The following is a 17,807-nucleotide window of genomic DNA, read 5'->3' on the forward strand; positions in this document are numbered from 1 at the left end:
ACATAACTTGGTACCCATTTCCTCTTGTAGACATTTCCAAAACCTTGAGGTGAAACGGCTATCACGATCCGATACAATCGTTAACGGAACACCGTGAAGCCTCACAATTTCCTTCACGTAAGAATTCGCAAGCTTTTCCATAGACCATTTCTCCCTGGCCGCTATGAAATGTGCACTCTTAGTGAATCGATCAACGACCACCCAAATCATGTCGTGACCATTCCTTGTTCTGGGCAGTTTAGTGACAAAATCCATAGCAATGTCTTCCCACTTACCCATAGGCACAGGCAATGGTTCTTAACTCCCGTAAGGTTTCTGATGTTGTGTCTTGACTCTCGCACAAGTCACACACTCGGCCACATACTTTGCAACATCGAGCTTCATCGTCGGCCACCAGTAGTAGGGTTTCAGGTCCCTATACATTTTAGTGCTACCCGGATGAATTGAGTACATGGTTTTGTGAGCTTCTTCCATCAGAAGATCCCTAATTCCTCCTTACTTAGGTACCCAAATACGATCTTGGAATACCTTCAGTCCATGACCGTTAGTACCAAACACCAACGTTTTACCCAAACGTTCCTCTTTTCGGTCATTTTTCTCAGAAGCTTCCTCTTGAGCTTTCTTTATACTTTCCACAATGGTCGAGACAACTTCAATTCTGAACGCTCTTGGCCTCTTCCTTTCAAGATTGACTTTCCGACTGAGAGCATCAGCAACAACATTAGCTTTACCGGGGTGGTAAAGTATCTCGCAGTCGTAGTCTTTAAGTAATTCTAGCTAGCGTCGTTGCCTCATATTCAATTCCTTCTGATTAAAGAGATATTGGAGACTCTTATGATCAGTAAAAAGTTTGCACTTCGTGCCATAGAGGTAATGCCTCCATATTTTCAGAGCGAAAACTACCGCTGCCAACTCCAAATCATGAGTCGGGTAATTCTTTTCATGCTCTTTCAGCTGTCGAGACGCATATGCTATCACCTTTTCTCTTTGGGTCAAAACACAACCCAATCCAACACCAGACGCATCGCTATAAACTGCGAAGTCTTCAACTCCATCGGGTAGAGAAAGTATCGGTGCCTCGCATAGCTTCTTCTTTAACTTCTCGAATGCTTCTTTATGCTTATCACCCCAAGCATAAGTAGCTCCTTTGTGGGTCAAAGCTGTTAATGGAGTAGCAATCGAAGAAAAGCCTTGGATAAACCTGTGGTAATATCCGGCTAATCCTAAAAAGCTTCGAATCTCCGTGGGACTTTTTGGTTGTTCCCACTTCGTCACAGCTTCGATCTTCGCTGGATCAACCATTATCCCTTCTTGGTTGACCACGTGACCCAAGAATTGGACTTCGCGAATCCAAAAATCACATTTGGGGAACTTTGCATAAAGCTTCTCCTTCTTCAAAACTTCCAACACTTCTCGCAAGTGTCTGCCATGCTCCTCCTGGCTTTTCGAGTAAATCAGAATGTCGTCTATGAACACTATCACGGATTTATCAAGGAAAGGATTACAAACCCTATTCATCAAATCGATGAACGCTGCCGGAGCATTGGTTAGTCCAAACGACATAACCAAGAACTCGTAGTGTCCATATCTAGTTCTGAATGCAGTCTTCTCGATATCTTGCTCTCTTACTTTTAGCTGATGATATCCTGACCTAAGATCGATCTTCGAGAAATAGCTCGAACCTTGCAATTGATCAAACAGGTCATCAATCCTCGGCAACGGATATCTATTCTTTATTGTTGCCTTGTTCAGCTCTCTGTAATCGATGCACATACTCATACTTCCATCTTTCTTCTTTACAAATAACACCGGAGCTCCCCAGGGCGATGAACTAGGTCTAATGAAACCTTTGTCCAATAACTCATGAAGTTGCATCATCAGCTCCTTCATCTCCGTCGGTGCTAATCGATAAGGTGTTTTTGCTGTTGGCGTGGTTCCTGGTAACAAGTCTATTCTGAACTCCACTTGTCTATCAGGTGGTAATCCAGGAAGATCCTCGGGGAATACTTCCAGAAAATCACACACCATTGGAATGCTCTGCATCACCTTCTTTTCTTTCTTAGCATCAATCACAAACGCTAAATATGATGTACATCCCTTGGTCAAACACTTTCTGGCTTTCATTAGAGAAATGATCCCAGAATTCACTCGTCGTTTGTCCCCGTACACCATAAATGAATCTTTTCCAGGCGGGTTTACTTTAACTATCTTTTTCTTGCATAAAATTTCGGCATCATTGGCGCTAAGCCAATCCATTCCCAAGACGATGTTGAAACCATTAAGTTCGATAGGCAATAACGCCTCGTGAAACTTATTCCCATTAAGGTCGATTAAGATGTCTTTCATACGATGGCTAACAGGTACAAACTTGCCACTAGCTACTTCGACTAATAAAGCATTAACTAGTCTATCAACAGGCAAAGCTAACTTTCTACCAAACTCATGCGAAATAAAGGAGTAGTTGGCTCCAGAATCAAACAAAATTTGAGCAGGTAATTCGTTTACGAGAAAGGTACTTGAAGCGACATCAGCTTCATCTTTCGCAGCCTCAAGTGTCATCTGGAAGGCTCTCGCCTTCGGCTTTGGTGGAATGTTGGGCTTTGCTGCCTCCTTCTTCTTCGGACAGTCTTTCAAAATGTGCCCCTCTTCATTACACCCAAAACACATCCTTTTGTTGTTCGTACATTCATTGGCAAAATGTCCGACCTTTCCACACTTGTAGCAGGTTACATCCTCGCTACATTTCCCAAAGTGCTTTTTCTTACACTTGTCACACCACTTTGCCTCGTCTCCTTTTCCCCCAAACTTTTTCGAATCAGATTTCGAAAATTTTCCTTTCTTACCGGAACCAGATGTTCCCTCAAACTTTCTTTTCTCACCAACCTCAACCTTGTCGGTGGTTCTCCCCTTGATCATGTTCTCAACAAACTTGGTAGCCCAGATAGCTGCCTCTAGAGTAAGTGCCTGACGTACTGGCACCTCGTACTCCCATGGGAGTCCCTTCGCATACCGGTCCACCTTCGTCAGCTCGTCTGGAACGATACGCAAGGAAAACTCCATCTTATCGGTGAAGTTATTGGTGTATTCATCAACTGACATGCTACCCTTCGTTAATGTCAAAAACTTATTCTCCGACTCCAACAGATTTTGAGCCGAGCAGAACTTGCGCTTGAACTGCACCAAGAATTTTGCCTATGACAACTGCAGTGGCTCATTAGGGCTTAAGGTCTTCCCTAGAGTGTTCCACCAACGAACGACTCCACCTCGGAATTGACGCACGGCATAGATAGTCTGCAATTTACCTCTGCAACCACAAGTCATGAAGGCTAGCTCCATTTCGGAGATCCAATCCATAACCCCAATCGGATCCTCCTTTCCATTGAAGGTCGATGGTTTGCAAGTCAAAAAGTCTTTGTACTTGCATCCCATTCCATCATTCCTTCCTTCACGGTTATCTTGCCTTACTATCGGTGGGTTGGCTGGACCAATAGACCCACTGAAGTTTCCACCTTCCGAGTGCCCTTCATTTAATTCAGGCTGTTCCACACGAATCGACAGTTCTTCATGATTCTGTTGAAGCAACCGTCTAGTTTCATCCATCTGACGATCCAACATCGTCTGAATCATCAATTGCACACCAGCCATGGTTATTGGCTCAGGTGCTGCTGCTACGACAGGTATTGGCTCAATCACTGGTGGTTGATTCCCGTTTTCGTCATCATTTCCAACTCCACTTCTTGTTCTCACCATTTTGATCTACACACCGAATAAGGTGAAATTAGATCCTTAATCATGATAGATAATCAAATCATCCTTATCACTTCGAAACGTTTACATGCTAGTTCTAATATCGTAGACGTACGCTTAGAATCCTACACACATAAGGTTTCTAGATCCGGTCGGCAACAGACCATAGATCCGAACAAATAATATCATATATGGCAACATATAACATTTAGCACATAAAGCATTTTAGGCAACTTTCCTAGAATCAACTAGTGCTCGTGTCTAAATCACAACAGACACACATCTCAAAATTCCACTTAGCATTCTAAGTTTAAGTCTAGAAATCCTACAAATTCCTAGTTCGCTTAAACTAATGCTCTGATACCAACTGTGACATCCCCAAAATCTCGGCCAGAAAAGACCGATTTTCATTTATGCTTTTAAATATTTTCAGAGTAAATCCTTTGATTTGAAAGAGTTGCGGAATTTGTTCCCAAAAACAAAACATGATAAAACAATGTTTACCGAAGCATTTCATACAAGAAATGTATTTTCATTATAATCAAAACTCGGGGTGTCATGTTCCGATACAGACCAATAAGCATAAACGAATACATTACAAGTCATTTAACAAATATAAACATATGCGGACTTGTAAACAAAACAACTTGATGGTTCATCCATCTCATGCCCTTCCGCCACTTCCTGTAATACAATTTAAAACTGAGTGGGTCAGGCTTGGGAGCCTGGTGAGCATATAGGGTTTTCAACCCACAATAAATATCATATTTAATTTTCACCAACCAACAATAACCCAATTACCCATTCCCGTTATTCTCACTTTAATGTCCCTAATACAACTAATCATAAGGGACCTAGTCTAAGAATATTTCATCGGGGCGACAACACATGCTTCGGGGGTACCTCAGCAATATAAGTCAAATAAGGCAACCATGAGGGGGATGGAGTGCAGAGAATGAACACCCAAGTTCATTAACACCTACAGGTGGCGAACCTGCTAATGTGTCCACAAGACTATCTAGAAAAGTATGTGGTCGTCATCTAAACTCCGCTAGATGACTAGATCAAACAACAACGAGGCCTCTCATCTGCTTATTACACACCAACTATCTACCCATGTTCTACCCAACATATTAGTAGATAAAAATATACATTTGTATACATAGTTTAAAAAAAACTGTATAGCATGCTTCAATCAACACATATTTCACATAACAGATGAGGCACACACACACACATAACACATATCTCATAGAGAATAAATCATATCTATGAGTTAGAAGAAAGTGAATACACATTGACACACATAACCACAAAAGTATACACATAATACGTATTCCATATAAAATACTTCATAATTATGCAATAGAAGAAAGTAAATACACACTCACACCTATAAACAACAATATACCTAATACACTCGAACCATACTTGTATTATTATCGTGTTTATGAAAGGTGGTATACACTCACTTGATCAGAAGATGATCAGACAACACTACGACTTGCAGAAGTAGTAATCCTCAGCAGATCTGGAAGATCTCCTCAAAAATCGAACTTCTCGCGGGCAGAGCTTCGAGTCGGAAACCGCACTTCTCGGGATCTTCGGGATCTCGGGACTTGCCTCGGGGCTAGAGTATGATACCGGCGCTTCGGGATATTTCTGGCACGCAAAACGATGCAAAACGGGAGAGAGAAGAGAGAAAATGAGCAAAAGACTCGGCTGCCTTCGGATCCTATTTATAGGAGGCTGGAGCCTCGGAGTACAAGGGGCGTACTGGTCCGAATACGTCACTGCTTATGTATCCGAAGACTCGAGTGCGAGTGTCGACATCCCTCGGAGTACGCAGGGCGTACTCGCTTACGCGGGGCGTAAGTCGCATCGGACCGGTGACTCGGCTTCGGATAATGCATCTGAATTTCCATTTAAAAATAAATACAAAATATTTAATAAACTTCGGAAATTCATATCTTCTTCATACGAACTCCGTTTTCGACGTTCTTTATATCCACGGAAAGGTGAGACTACTCTCTACAACTTTGGTTTAGACTTCGTCGGCTAATTTTGACTTTATTTTTATTATTTATTTTTAATAGGCCGCGACAGACAAACTTCGTTATAAATTCATAACTTCTTCGTTTGACGTCCGTTCTCTCCTAACTTTTTATCGCTTCGATACCAACAATGAGATCTTCGATTCTCATTTAGATTGCTTCGGCTAAAAACCCCTCGATCTCAAATCGAGTAAAACAGGCTGCATACTGCTAAGCCGAAACTTCGATAAATCATAACTTCCTCATACGAAGTCAAATTTGGGCATTCTATATATATTCGGAAACCTCGTTTCAATTACTACATCATAAATCAAAGATATTAAGTTTATTTTACACTTAAATTTTGACGCTTATTTTTTTTTTTCTTAATTAATCAAACCACATAATTAAGCAATTAAGCACAAAACACATAATACTCAAATAATACAATCTTATTATTTCAATATGGGTTACAAAGGTTAACCTAGACTATTACATTGCAAAAAGTGGCAAGCCCGGAAACACAGGCGTTACACACACACACACAGACATATATATATATATATATATATATATATATATATATATATATATATATATATATCTTCGACTAAGTTCTATTAAACTGTAACGCCCGTAGATCCGGGCTAGTAAATTTAGAGATAATAGGGGTCGAAAACGACTTTTCGACAAAAGATTATTTAGCATAAATAATCTTAAACAAGTTGTAGAATATGTCTCAAGGGTTCCGTACATATAAAGAACGCATAAATCCGAGTTATAACGATGAAGTTATGACCCGTCGAAGTTTCGCGACAGAACCGACACGGCACCAGGAAGCGTAAATAGAGAATTTGTGATAGAGGACTTTTTGACCTTAGTAATCTAGACTAAATTCGTAGAATATGTTAAACCGAGAACATCCATAAAAATAACGCCCAAATCTGACTTCGTATGAGGAAGTTATGATTTTTCTAAGATTCGGCTTAACAGTGCACGGCCCGAAATTCGAATTTTAGTTCGAGCGGCTTTTGGCTTACGCAACCTAAATGAGAGTTGAAGATCTCATTAATAGGAACTCAACGGTAAAAAGACAGATGAAAACGGAGTCCGTATGAAGGAGTTACGAATTCTTCGCGGTCATTTAACAATCTAATCTCCTCCTACTGTTAAATTTAAGATCGGTACGTAGAGAATTAGCCGACGGAGTTTAAATGAAAGTTTTAGATCTTGTTTTTACCTACACGTGGATATAAATAATGTCGAGAGTAGAGCTCGTATGTTAAAGATATGGACGAAACTTGGTCCCTACTCTTCGAGCGCGATAAATTCAATACAGTTTTGTAAATCTAAGATAGAATGAGAATTAGCTAACGGCGTCTAAATGAAAGTTGTAGTACTCGTAAATACCAACGCGTGGATATAAAGAACGTCAAAAATGGAGTTCGTATGAACGAGTTACAAATTATAATAACATATTTATGTATTAAAATAAAGTATAAATCATATATACGTACACATATATATACAAATGTATATATAATTAGAAAGGTATCAACGATGCGGTTATTATAAGAGTATTGTTGAGTACTTTCGACATTAGTTTAGTACAAATATCGTTAAATCTATTTAAAATAGTATTATGAATGAGTGTTTAGTCGTTTATATAACTATAAGGTCATTAAGTAATTATGGAGGGTAGTTTTTGTAAATTCAATTACTATAAATAAGAGGCTTGGGCTCTCATATTTCTTGCACCATTCTCTTGATTCAAGAGTCTTTCTCTTCTTATCCCCCGAGCATTTCGGTCCCTCGTGATTCGCCTTCTCTTTTTGTAGTTTTAGTATAGTAAGGTGATTCAGCGATGCACGAATCTTTCTTAGAAAGATTCAGCGACGAAGTTCTGCCCCTACAGAGTCCGACTCCAAGCTAAAACCCCATTGTAAGTAAGTTATGCTTACCAATTTTAATATAGCTTATATTAAAAATTAGTATTGTTATTATGAACTTATAATAAATATTTGAGCTATTATTATGACTTATATAAGCGTCGTTATAATATCTTTTTAACTGCTCACGGTACGGGGAATCTGGTTTAAAGGGCCGCATAGGGTTGTTGGATTTCAGAAATGTTATATGCCAAAATGGTCCTGTCCTGTGGTGTTTTATGTTTGCCCCTGTCTGTACATAGTGGTTGGAAAATATTGTTTAAACGTTTATATAATAATAATAATAATAATAATAATAATAATAATAAGACTAATAATTAGTCATGGTAAATATTAGACTAAAACCTGGTGGTAATAATACTAGGTTTCGTCGAAGAAAATTATTTTAAAGTAAATAAAGCGTTGTCCGAGTACCGAGTCACCACCTTATCAAGTGAGTGCATAGTTACTTCATCTTACACATATATATGAACTATTTTATATAAACTACGTGCTATGTGTGCATATTATCTGAGTACTTGCTGTCTATGCTGGATAAACGATTTTATACATGTTTTAAATAATTTAAACTGTATATATATATATATATATATATATATATATATATATATATATATATATCTACGATAATATGTTGGGTAAAACATGGGTAGATGCAATAGATGGACTATGAGTTGGATGATGAGTTGAGAGGTGTTATAGACCACGAGGTGAATGTGAGAGGTGGACGATGTGAGAAGCCTTTACCAAATGATGGCCCCGTCATCTAGGAGAGTATGGATGACAACCACGGACTATTCTAGACAGTCCAGTGGAACACTAGCAGGCTCGCAACCTGTAGGTGTTGTGAACGATGTTTTCACCCGGTGTACTCTAAACCATGGCGATCATGCAGACTTGGTGCCTAAACCTTGGCGATCATGCAGACTTGGTGCCAAAACCCTGGCGACTATGCGAACTTAGTGCCTATTGTATAAACTCTGGTGACTTTGCAGACTTAGTTCCAAAACCCTAGCGACTATGCGGACTTAGTGCCTATTGTATAAACCCTGGCGACTATGTAGACTTAGTGCCTAAACCCTGGTGACTATGCGGACTTAGTGTCTGTTGTATAAACCCTGGCGACTATGCAGACTTAGTGCCTAAACCCCGGTGATGATGGACTTCGTGTCGATTCCTTAGGATGATCTTTAGGAATGAATGAACAAGAGATAGTTGATTAATTCTTAGGGTAGATCCTTAAGAGTAAATAAGATAATGGGGATGGGTAATTGGGTTAATTGTTTGATGATTAAACATAATAATTATATTATTGTGGGTTGAAAACCCTATGTACTCACCAGGTTTCCCAACCTGACCCACTCAGTTTATTTGTATCACAGGTGTCAATATGAAGTTACTTTACACTGAGAGATTTAAAAGAGATGTAGATCACTAGTGTAAATGAATGTAAATTCTGTTTATGCTTATGTTTCTATATTGACGATGACATCCCAAATGTTTTAAAATGATTAAAAATACATTTCTTCGAAAATGCTTTGATAACGTATTTATCATGTTTTTCTGGGAACAAATTCCGCAAGATTTATATTAAAAGAAGTACTCTGATTTTTATAAAGCATAAACAAAATCGGTCTTTTTTGGCCGTGAAAATCGGGATGTCACATAAACCATTCGATCTAAACCTTTAGACTCCCAATGTGGTATAAGTGCCCTCTCCCTTGAGTCCACTATAGCGAAACATTTTCTAAACTTTGGAATTTGCAAAGACAAAGACATTGTTTCCTACGAACAATATTGTTAACATGCAATACTAGCATAACAATTATGCTCCCACTATTATATATATATATATATATATATATATATATATATATATATATATATATATATATATATATATATATATAAGGTTTATGTGCCATTTAATTCTTTTGACTAAAATTCAACAATTAAATTGTAAGAGTTCTAATATTTTGTCTTTTAATTAATATTATAATTAAAACAAGTGTAAATTTATTTTTAGTACAAGGCTAGTGTGTATGTGATCAAAATTGAAAGTGATCGAGCAACCAAGGATAAAGATGAATTTAGTAAAATCTGGAACTTCAGGTTCCATGACATGGGGAAGGAGCAGCCACGTCGTGGTAACCAAAAAACATGCAATTTAATTAAATTAATATTTAGGTTTTCAGTATAGGACATGGTGGGGTAAAGAAGCGACCCTGGCGTGGCGACGACGACAGTCGCGATCCATGTAGATACCACAACATGGTAGAGGACCAGCCACATCGTGGCGAAGAGGCAGATCGACCAAAAAGGTCATTTTTCATACAAAACAGATTTAATTAAAAACAAGTAAAATTTCTAGACTTTTTATAACAATTTTAAACGGAATCACTACAAATACAAACCCTAACATACTCAAAGGACAAAGTCTAAGTGCAATAGACTTGAGTTAGTCACGCTCTAACACCATTGTTTGGTTTCAAGTCTCAATAGATAAAACAAATGGCAGTGGAACCGAAACAAACTTGATCTAAACTTGAAACATACAAATTTGAACTCAAACAATCTATGAAACTTGTACAACTCAATAAATAGAAAACATACATTAGATTTCTTTGGACGAGCCAGTTGATTAGACTATAGAACCCAAAAGGAAAGTTCATCTTCTATAATCGGACCCAAGACACAAACAAGAAACAAAACCAAGCAATCCTGGAAAAATAAACTCCAAATAGAATCGAGATCTCGATTTTGTTCTTTGGCCACGATGTGGGAATCAAAAGGCTACAATGTGGGAACGAAAATATGGGATTCTTTAGGGTTTGAGATTCCGAACTTTGGTAATTAAGAGGTATATTTCATAGGAATCAATTAAAACCGGATTTTGAGCAGTCTATTTATAGGGAGGTGATTTGAAACCTAGAGATAATTACCAAATATAATAATAATTATCTAAAAATTTCAAATAATTTTGGAATATTTCATATATCATTTATTTATTATTAATTAATTAACAAAACAAGTCCCTCAAATAAATATCTTGTCAGAGTTGCTTCATTTTGTTCTTGCGTGTAACCCAAAAAGACAGCGGCGATGGTGGTGGTGTTGGTAGACCTGGCAATTTGTGTATTCGCGTCATGAAAACATGTTAGCCATAAATTCGACATGATACAATTACACAATGAGAAATAATATTTATCGAAATTTTCAAGATGTTTTTGTGTAGTGTATTCATGTCGTGTATTCGTGTTGTGTCTCTTACAGATTCATGTATTCGTGTCAGGAATTGCCAGGTATAGGTGGTGGTGATAACAATGATGTTGGCGATGGTGATGGTGATGATGGCGATGATTGTCATAGTGGTGGGGTAGTAGTGGTGGCGGCGGCGGGGCGACGGTAGTGTCAGGGTGGTGGTGGTGATGGCGGCGGCGGTGGTGGTGGTGGTGGTGGTGATGGGGTGGTGTGGTGTGGTGGTGGTGGTGATGGTAGGTTAGTGATTACGATACTGGTGGTGGGGTTGGTGGGTGTGTGTTTGTGCCTTGTGGGGGTGGGGTAGGGGTGAAGTGGGGCTTGGGAGTGAATAGGAAAGGGTAGGTAAGGGTGTGGTGGGTTGGGCTGGGGTGTGTATGTTTATATTTTAGATTTTTTTGGGGATTACAAAAATATGGAAAAAAATTAATTACCGATTTTCTTAAAAAATTTAAGTTCTTTGTAATTTTGAAAAATGGAAAATTTTCATTTTCAGTGAATTTTGTTTTTTCAAAATTAATACAATTTAGTTATCATCATACAACGAATGAGAAGGAAAATGCGCGACAAGTTGCGCCGCTAAGCCTTTTTGTATGGTAAAACCAATTCTTTACAATATTACATTCATATATCTAGGGGATATAACATTGTTATACATTATCCGTTGTACTCTATTAAGAAGCTCCACCGCATCCGGCGTAAGAAAACCAAATGTATCAAATGCAAATGGTATGAACACGTGTTGATTTTCAATGTACGGTTTCTCATGTTTGGTGACCTTGCATGTAGCAGCTTTTAAGGCAGCCTGTCCCGCCGTGAAACCCCTGCCCCTCAAGCCTACGAGAGGGATATCCCTATAAGGTCCATACATGATTGTTTCCTTCTAACCCATCCAAAAATCAAAACATCAGCCGGTCTAAGGGTTGACCTTCCTACTGTCGGGTCTGTTAGGAAATTCATAGGACCCTCTATCATGGAAGAAGCCCCAACACGCTTAAATATGTCGACCAAAACATCCTTAACCATAGCGTTCCTGTATTTGAACCCCAGGAGTTCTTTCCAATAAACTGCATGCTCTCCACAAGAGTCCAAAAATGCCTTACGGCACACCAGACATATCTCGTCGGTTAGAAATATTGGAGTCATGAGTCGATATTTAAGGATGGTACGATACTCAAAAGGAGACATATGTTGTCCAAGCCCATCTATAGGGATAGCTAGAAGAAAATCTTAAGCATGTGGTGCACGTAAACATTGGAAAACTGCTTTCTGTCGAGCTGTCATGTGGAAATACACTTCCATGTATTGGACAATTTTACTAAAAATGACACTCGCCAGTGTATTTTGGGATTTAGGGGTTAGTAGTAAATTTGTTAAGGGCAATTTCCGGAAGCTTGTTACGAAGAGAAGCTAAGGCACAAGCATAATCAGAATTCATACCATAAATCCTTAGTAAAAAATTTGTTGAACTACACGAGTTTTCAAAATTCTCATTTTTCTTGGAAAATAAAAACGTCTCATTTTTCCGTAACTAAAAACCCACCTAAGCTCCATTACTCTTCTCTTTTCTCCTCATATTGTAAGTTTCTTTTGTATAAAGTTTATGCATGACTAAAAAAGTTGTGGCTAAAGTTATACCACCACAGTTTTGAGTGTCGTCTATGTGTTATTTTGCACTAGTGCACTAATTAATTATGTAACACCGAAATTTTTAAAACAAATTTTTCGTTTAAAATCGTTTATCTCATTAACACTTTTCATAAAAATCTCCCTTTTTGTTTAAATTACAACACATGACTCTTTTGTTCAATCAATTAATAGACCAGGATCCTCAAAACCAACGCTTCTTCTGGTGTGTACAATCGAGCCGGTGTCGTCTCGTGATCCTGAGAAACCTGAAACATATAACACAAAACATTGTAAGCACGAAGCTTAGTGAGTTACCCAAAATACCACTCTAACACATATTAGCCACTCAAGGCTATAACTCTGTTGACCCTATGGCCAGTGTGTCTCAGTGGGACCCTCCAGTCCCAACTCTCTGTGGACCCTCTGGCCCTAACTCTATGGACCCAAAGGTCCTAACTCTGATAACTCTGAATCATGCATATCACATATCACAATAAATCTCATAAAAATAAATAGCATACAAATACACTGGCACATAACCCTAAACCTAACTCTGTGGACCCTCTGGTCCTAGCTCTGTGGACCTTCCGGTCCTAACTCTGACATACACACAACATAAATCACATAGAAATAATGCAGTGCCACACATCGCATAGATAGCATATAATAACTCTATCACATAACTTTGTTACCACTCTAGATAAAGTATAATGAGAAGGCTCACCTCAGATGTCTCAGTAAATCTCTGACTCGGTAGAAATATGGTCTTGCCTCTGCCTAATCACATAAAGTAAATACTCTCATAAATATAACTCTCGAGACTAGACTCAACCCTCTCTTGGCACCCTCGGAAGGGTAAAAGACCATTTTACCCCTCTCTGAACTCAAAGGCTCCATTGTTGACCAAACCCTAAAAGTCAACAAAAGTCAACGGTCAAACTTTGACCCGACTCGTCGAGTGCACTAGGGCGACTCGGCGAGTCTACATGTGTCCACTATCCCTCTAGCCCCGCATGACACGTCGAGTCTTTCCCCTGCTCGACGAGTCCCACCTGGCATGAGTCACGGGGCCACCCCGACTCAACTCGCCGAGTCCCATTATGAACTTGGCGAGTTCCGCCTTGAACTCCAGTCCTCTAATTCCTTCTGACTCACTGAGTCATTCTCCCAACTCGGCAAGCACTCACTGAGTGAACTATGGGGAACCCCAACCCTACTCGCCGAGTCTGCTCTTGGTACTCGGCGAGTTCATGCCATGCTCGAGCTTAAATGAGCTCCTGAGGTCAGATCCGTTCCTCTAACTCATAGATCTGGCCTCCTTAAGCAATATAAACACGTAAAGTTTGGATCTTGATGCCCATGCAACGACCCAATGGCTCTATTTGGAGAAATGGCCTCAATATGCCACCCTCAGCTCATAATTCTCCATGACACCCATAAAAATCAAGAAGTTAAGGTCTCTGGACCTCTTTGGATCCAGATTCGAAGCCTCAACACAAGAAGGGACCAATTGCTTTACAAATCTTACTCAAAAAGGGGCTAGAAACCATAACTCTCAAAACTTACACCAAAACTGAAAGGGGATCGAATATATACCTCAAGATGAAGTCCCTAAGCTCTGAAATCCACAGATTAGCACTCTCTTCAGTTTCCTCTTGCCTTGGTCACCTTCTTCTTGCAAAATCACCCACACAAGGATAAAAAATGGCTTCCTTTCTCTCTCAAAACGCTCACACACTTTGGGGTCTCTCTCAATCAACTGGTAGCCGCAAATGAAGGCCATAAGGGCCTCTAAATAGGTCTCAAACCCTGAAAATTAGGGTTTCATTGAACAGCGTGGACTCGTCGAGTCCGTTCAATAACCGAATAAGAATTCGCGACCCTACTCGGCGAGTCTAAGCACCAACTCACCGAGTCCCTCGACAAACTCCAAAATAAATGAATAAATAATATACCTAGGAATCCGGATGTCACAAATTCGCCACTAGTGTCCTAAATTCGCCGCTAATGGAAAAAAGCAGTTATCTAAACATCGACGAAATATTTTGCAAGGGAGCAAATCCACTGTGAATTCATCGCAAAAGCCAGTTTTCTAATAGTGAAGACAAGGATTTTATTCGCTAGACCAGTTCACATGCATAGAAATGAAATTGCAAGTAGCATTTTTGGATTTTGCGTTCATAGTCATGGGTTATCCTCCGGTGCGGGGTTGTGTGGTCTCAATGCTTTAAGGAATGTCACTGCAGTTCCTCCTGTATCTTTGAAGTGTTTTCTCACATCCTTAGCTTCTTTGACCAGTTTCTAGGATGTATGATGGAAGTTCCTTGTGGGGACCAAGTTATATCTTTTTTATAAGTTTTAACAATCGTACTAATAAATTGTAGCTAAAATCCTTTGGAGTTTGTTTAAAATCTACATTTTAGCATATTTGATATTCGTTTATACTTAAATAAATAATGCATATTATTGATCCGGCCAGTCCTTATTTTAAGATTATTTGTCGTTCCAAAAATCAGTTAATTAATGTTCAAAATTTCATCTAGGAGTTCCAAATCGGAGTGTTTACCGTGCAAGGATTTTAGTTTATCAATTTGTGGATATAGATCCTATTTTGATTTATTTCCTCTGCAGACGACGCTGAAAGAGTTAGGGTGCTCGTGTGCCCAAGAATATACGCCATATATGTGACGATAGCGGAAAGGTATTATGAGGTAGGGATGAGCATATGACCCGTTGGACCGGACCGGACCGGAAAAAAACCGGGACCGGACCGGATATACAGATTAATGCGCCGGTTTTCGGGGTTTTTTTTTACCATTAATCGGGTTTCGGGTTTGAACCGGACCGTACCCGGAATACGGGATATAACCCGGACCGGACCGAAAAAAAATTTCTCCTTAAAATATATAGATAAGGATATTGAATTATTAGTTAATGTTATATATACCATTATGTATAAAACTTGATGTTTTTATTGTAACATTATTTATAAATCTTGATCAACATTTGTTCCTATCACTTTACAAGAAAAAATGTATCTAGCATGCTATTTTTTGTTCAAACATACAAATTTTTTTTATAAAAACATGCAAATTTTTTTATAAAAACATGCAATTTTTTATAAATAATGTTATTTTTTTGTTGTTTTTTATACAAAAAAGCTATTAAAATGCAATTTTTTGTTAACAATGTTGTTTTTTTTTGTTAAAACATGCATTTTTTTATATAAAGTATAGTTTTTATGCTAAATAGTGTAATTTTTATGTGTTCCAAATGTTAATAAGGTTTGTATTTTTTTTGTAGACACCTCATTTGCACGTGATCTAAGTAAAGTCTCGCATTGTACCAATTTCAAAGCCTAGTTCGATCCAAAACCTGAAACCCGGTTTAATACCCGAGACCGGACCGGACCGAACCCGAACCCGATACATCCAAAAACGGTCCGGTTTTCGGGTAAGAAAATTCACGATTTTCGGTCTTCGGGTTTTTGGTCTTCGGGCCGGTCTGGTCTGGGTTTGGCCCGTTGCTCATCCCTATTATGAGGCTTGTTACGGGTCAATGAAAGAGTTTTATATATATATATAATCAAGATCAAATAAGAAGGAAATTTTTGGTAGGAAGGTAAAAAAAAAAAAATTCTATATATTTTTTTCGCGAACAAACAAAATGAATCATTAGATGATTCATTTGTAAGATAATTCACAAAAAAAAAAATTCTCAAAAAAACATCTCGATGATTCATTTATATAATGATTTTGTTGTTATTCATTAAAATTGTCATAAAAATGAATTTGTTCTTAATTTACTTAAAAATGAATCATATAGATGTTTTTTTGAGAATTTTTTCTTGTGAATCATTTTACAAATGAATCATCTAGTGATTCATTTTTTTTATTCGTCAAAAAAATATGTAGAAAAAAAAAACTTCTTACCTTCCTACTAAAAAAAATTTCTTACCGAATATCTATCATATATATATATATATATATATATATATATATATATATATATATATATATATATATATATATATATATATATATATATATATATATATATATATATATATATATATATATATATATATATATATTACAAAACATTAAATGTTTAGACCCTTCTATATATCAAGTGGGTCCGACCATAAACAAACCTCTAAAAATTTCACTTTTTATTAAAACCCCTTCCTTGACGTAAACTTATACAGTCCACTTATACAGAAAATACTTTATTCATATATTTTTATTTTTTTTCTGAAAAAACCTTATTTTTTTTTTTTGAAAAGAACTCAAAAATACTTTTTAGAATTTTCCACTTTTTTACGTTTTCATTTGAGTTTGTTTCAATAGTGGAATGTATGAGAATTTGATATTTTTTTCTATTAATCGTTCAGGCTTCAATTAGTATAAACATAATTTTGAATTTCGAATGTTTCGTAGAATATGCCACAGATCACATGCTTCTCGTTATATATGCCTAGACGAATTATATATATATATATATATATATATATATATATATATATATATATATATATATATATATATATATATATATATATATATATATATATATATATATATACACTAACCGTTTGCCCGCGCAAAGCGGCGGCGGCGAATAGTTTCTTTCAAGTCATTAGTTCCATTCGGAGACATGTTATATATCTAATAACACTTGCATCATTATCGATCGGTTTCACAAAAAATAAAAAGTGCAATGCCAAAACCAAAAAATATTGTGGTGGTGGATTCCATGGAGGAAAAGGAGATCAAGATTTGAATTAGTCTCCAGTCAACTATATTTTATGCAAAAAATTAGGGAACTCCAATTTGAATGAGTTTTTAAATTTCAAACGATTTGTCGAAAAGAAGTGTTTCAGATTTCGAAGGCACCAGATATCAGAGAAGAGATATTTTAAGAGTATAAGTTGGGTCAAATTTGATGAATATGCTAATTCAATCCCTAAAAATAAGGAAACAATAATTTAAATGTGTTTTCAATACTTGTATCCCTACCATTATCATTTGTAAGATATATATTATAATATTATTATATTAATAGTTGGTTGTACTTTAAGCTTAAAGACTTGAACGTCTTAAAAAAATATTATTATTATATTGATTCTATTTATAGAAATAGTAAGATTTCTCTTATAAAGTAGTATATATATATATATATATATATATAT

The sequence above is a fragment of the Lactuca sativa genome, chromosome 6, assembly GCF_002870075.4.
Source record: "Lactuca sativa cultivar Salinas chromosome 6, Lsat_Salinas_v11, whole genome shotgun sequence".
In the NCBI taxonomy this organism is placed as follows: Eukaryota; Viridiplantae; Streptophyta; class Magnoliopsida; order Asterales; family Asteraceae; genus Lactuca; species Lactuca sativa.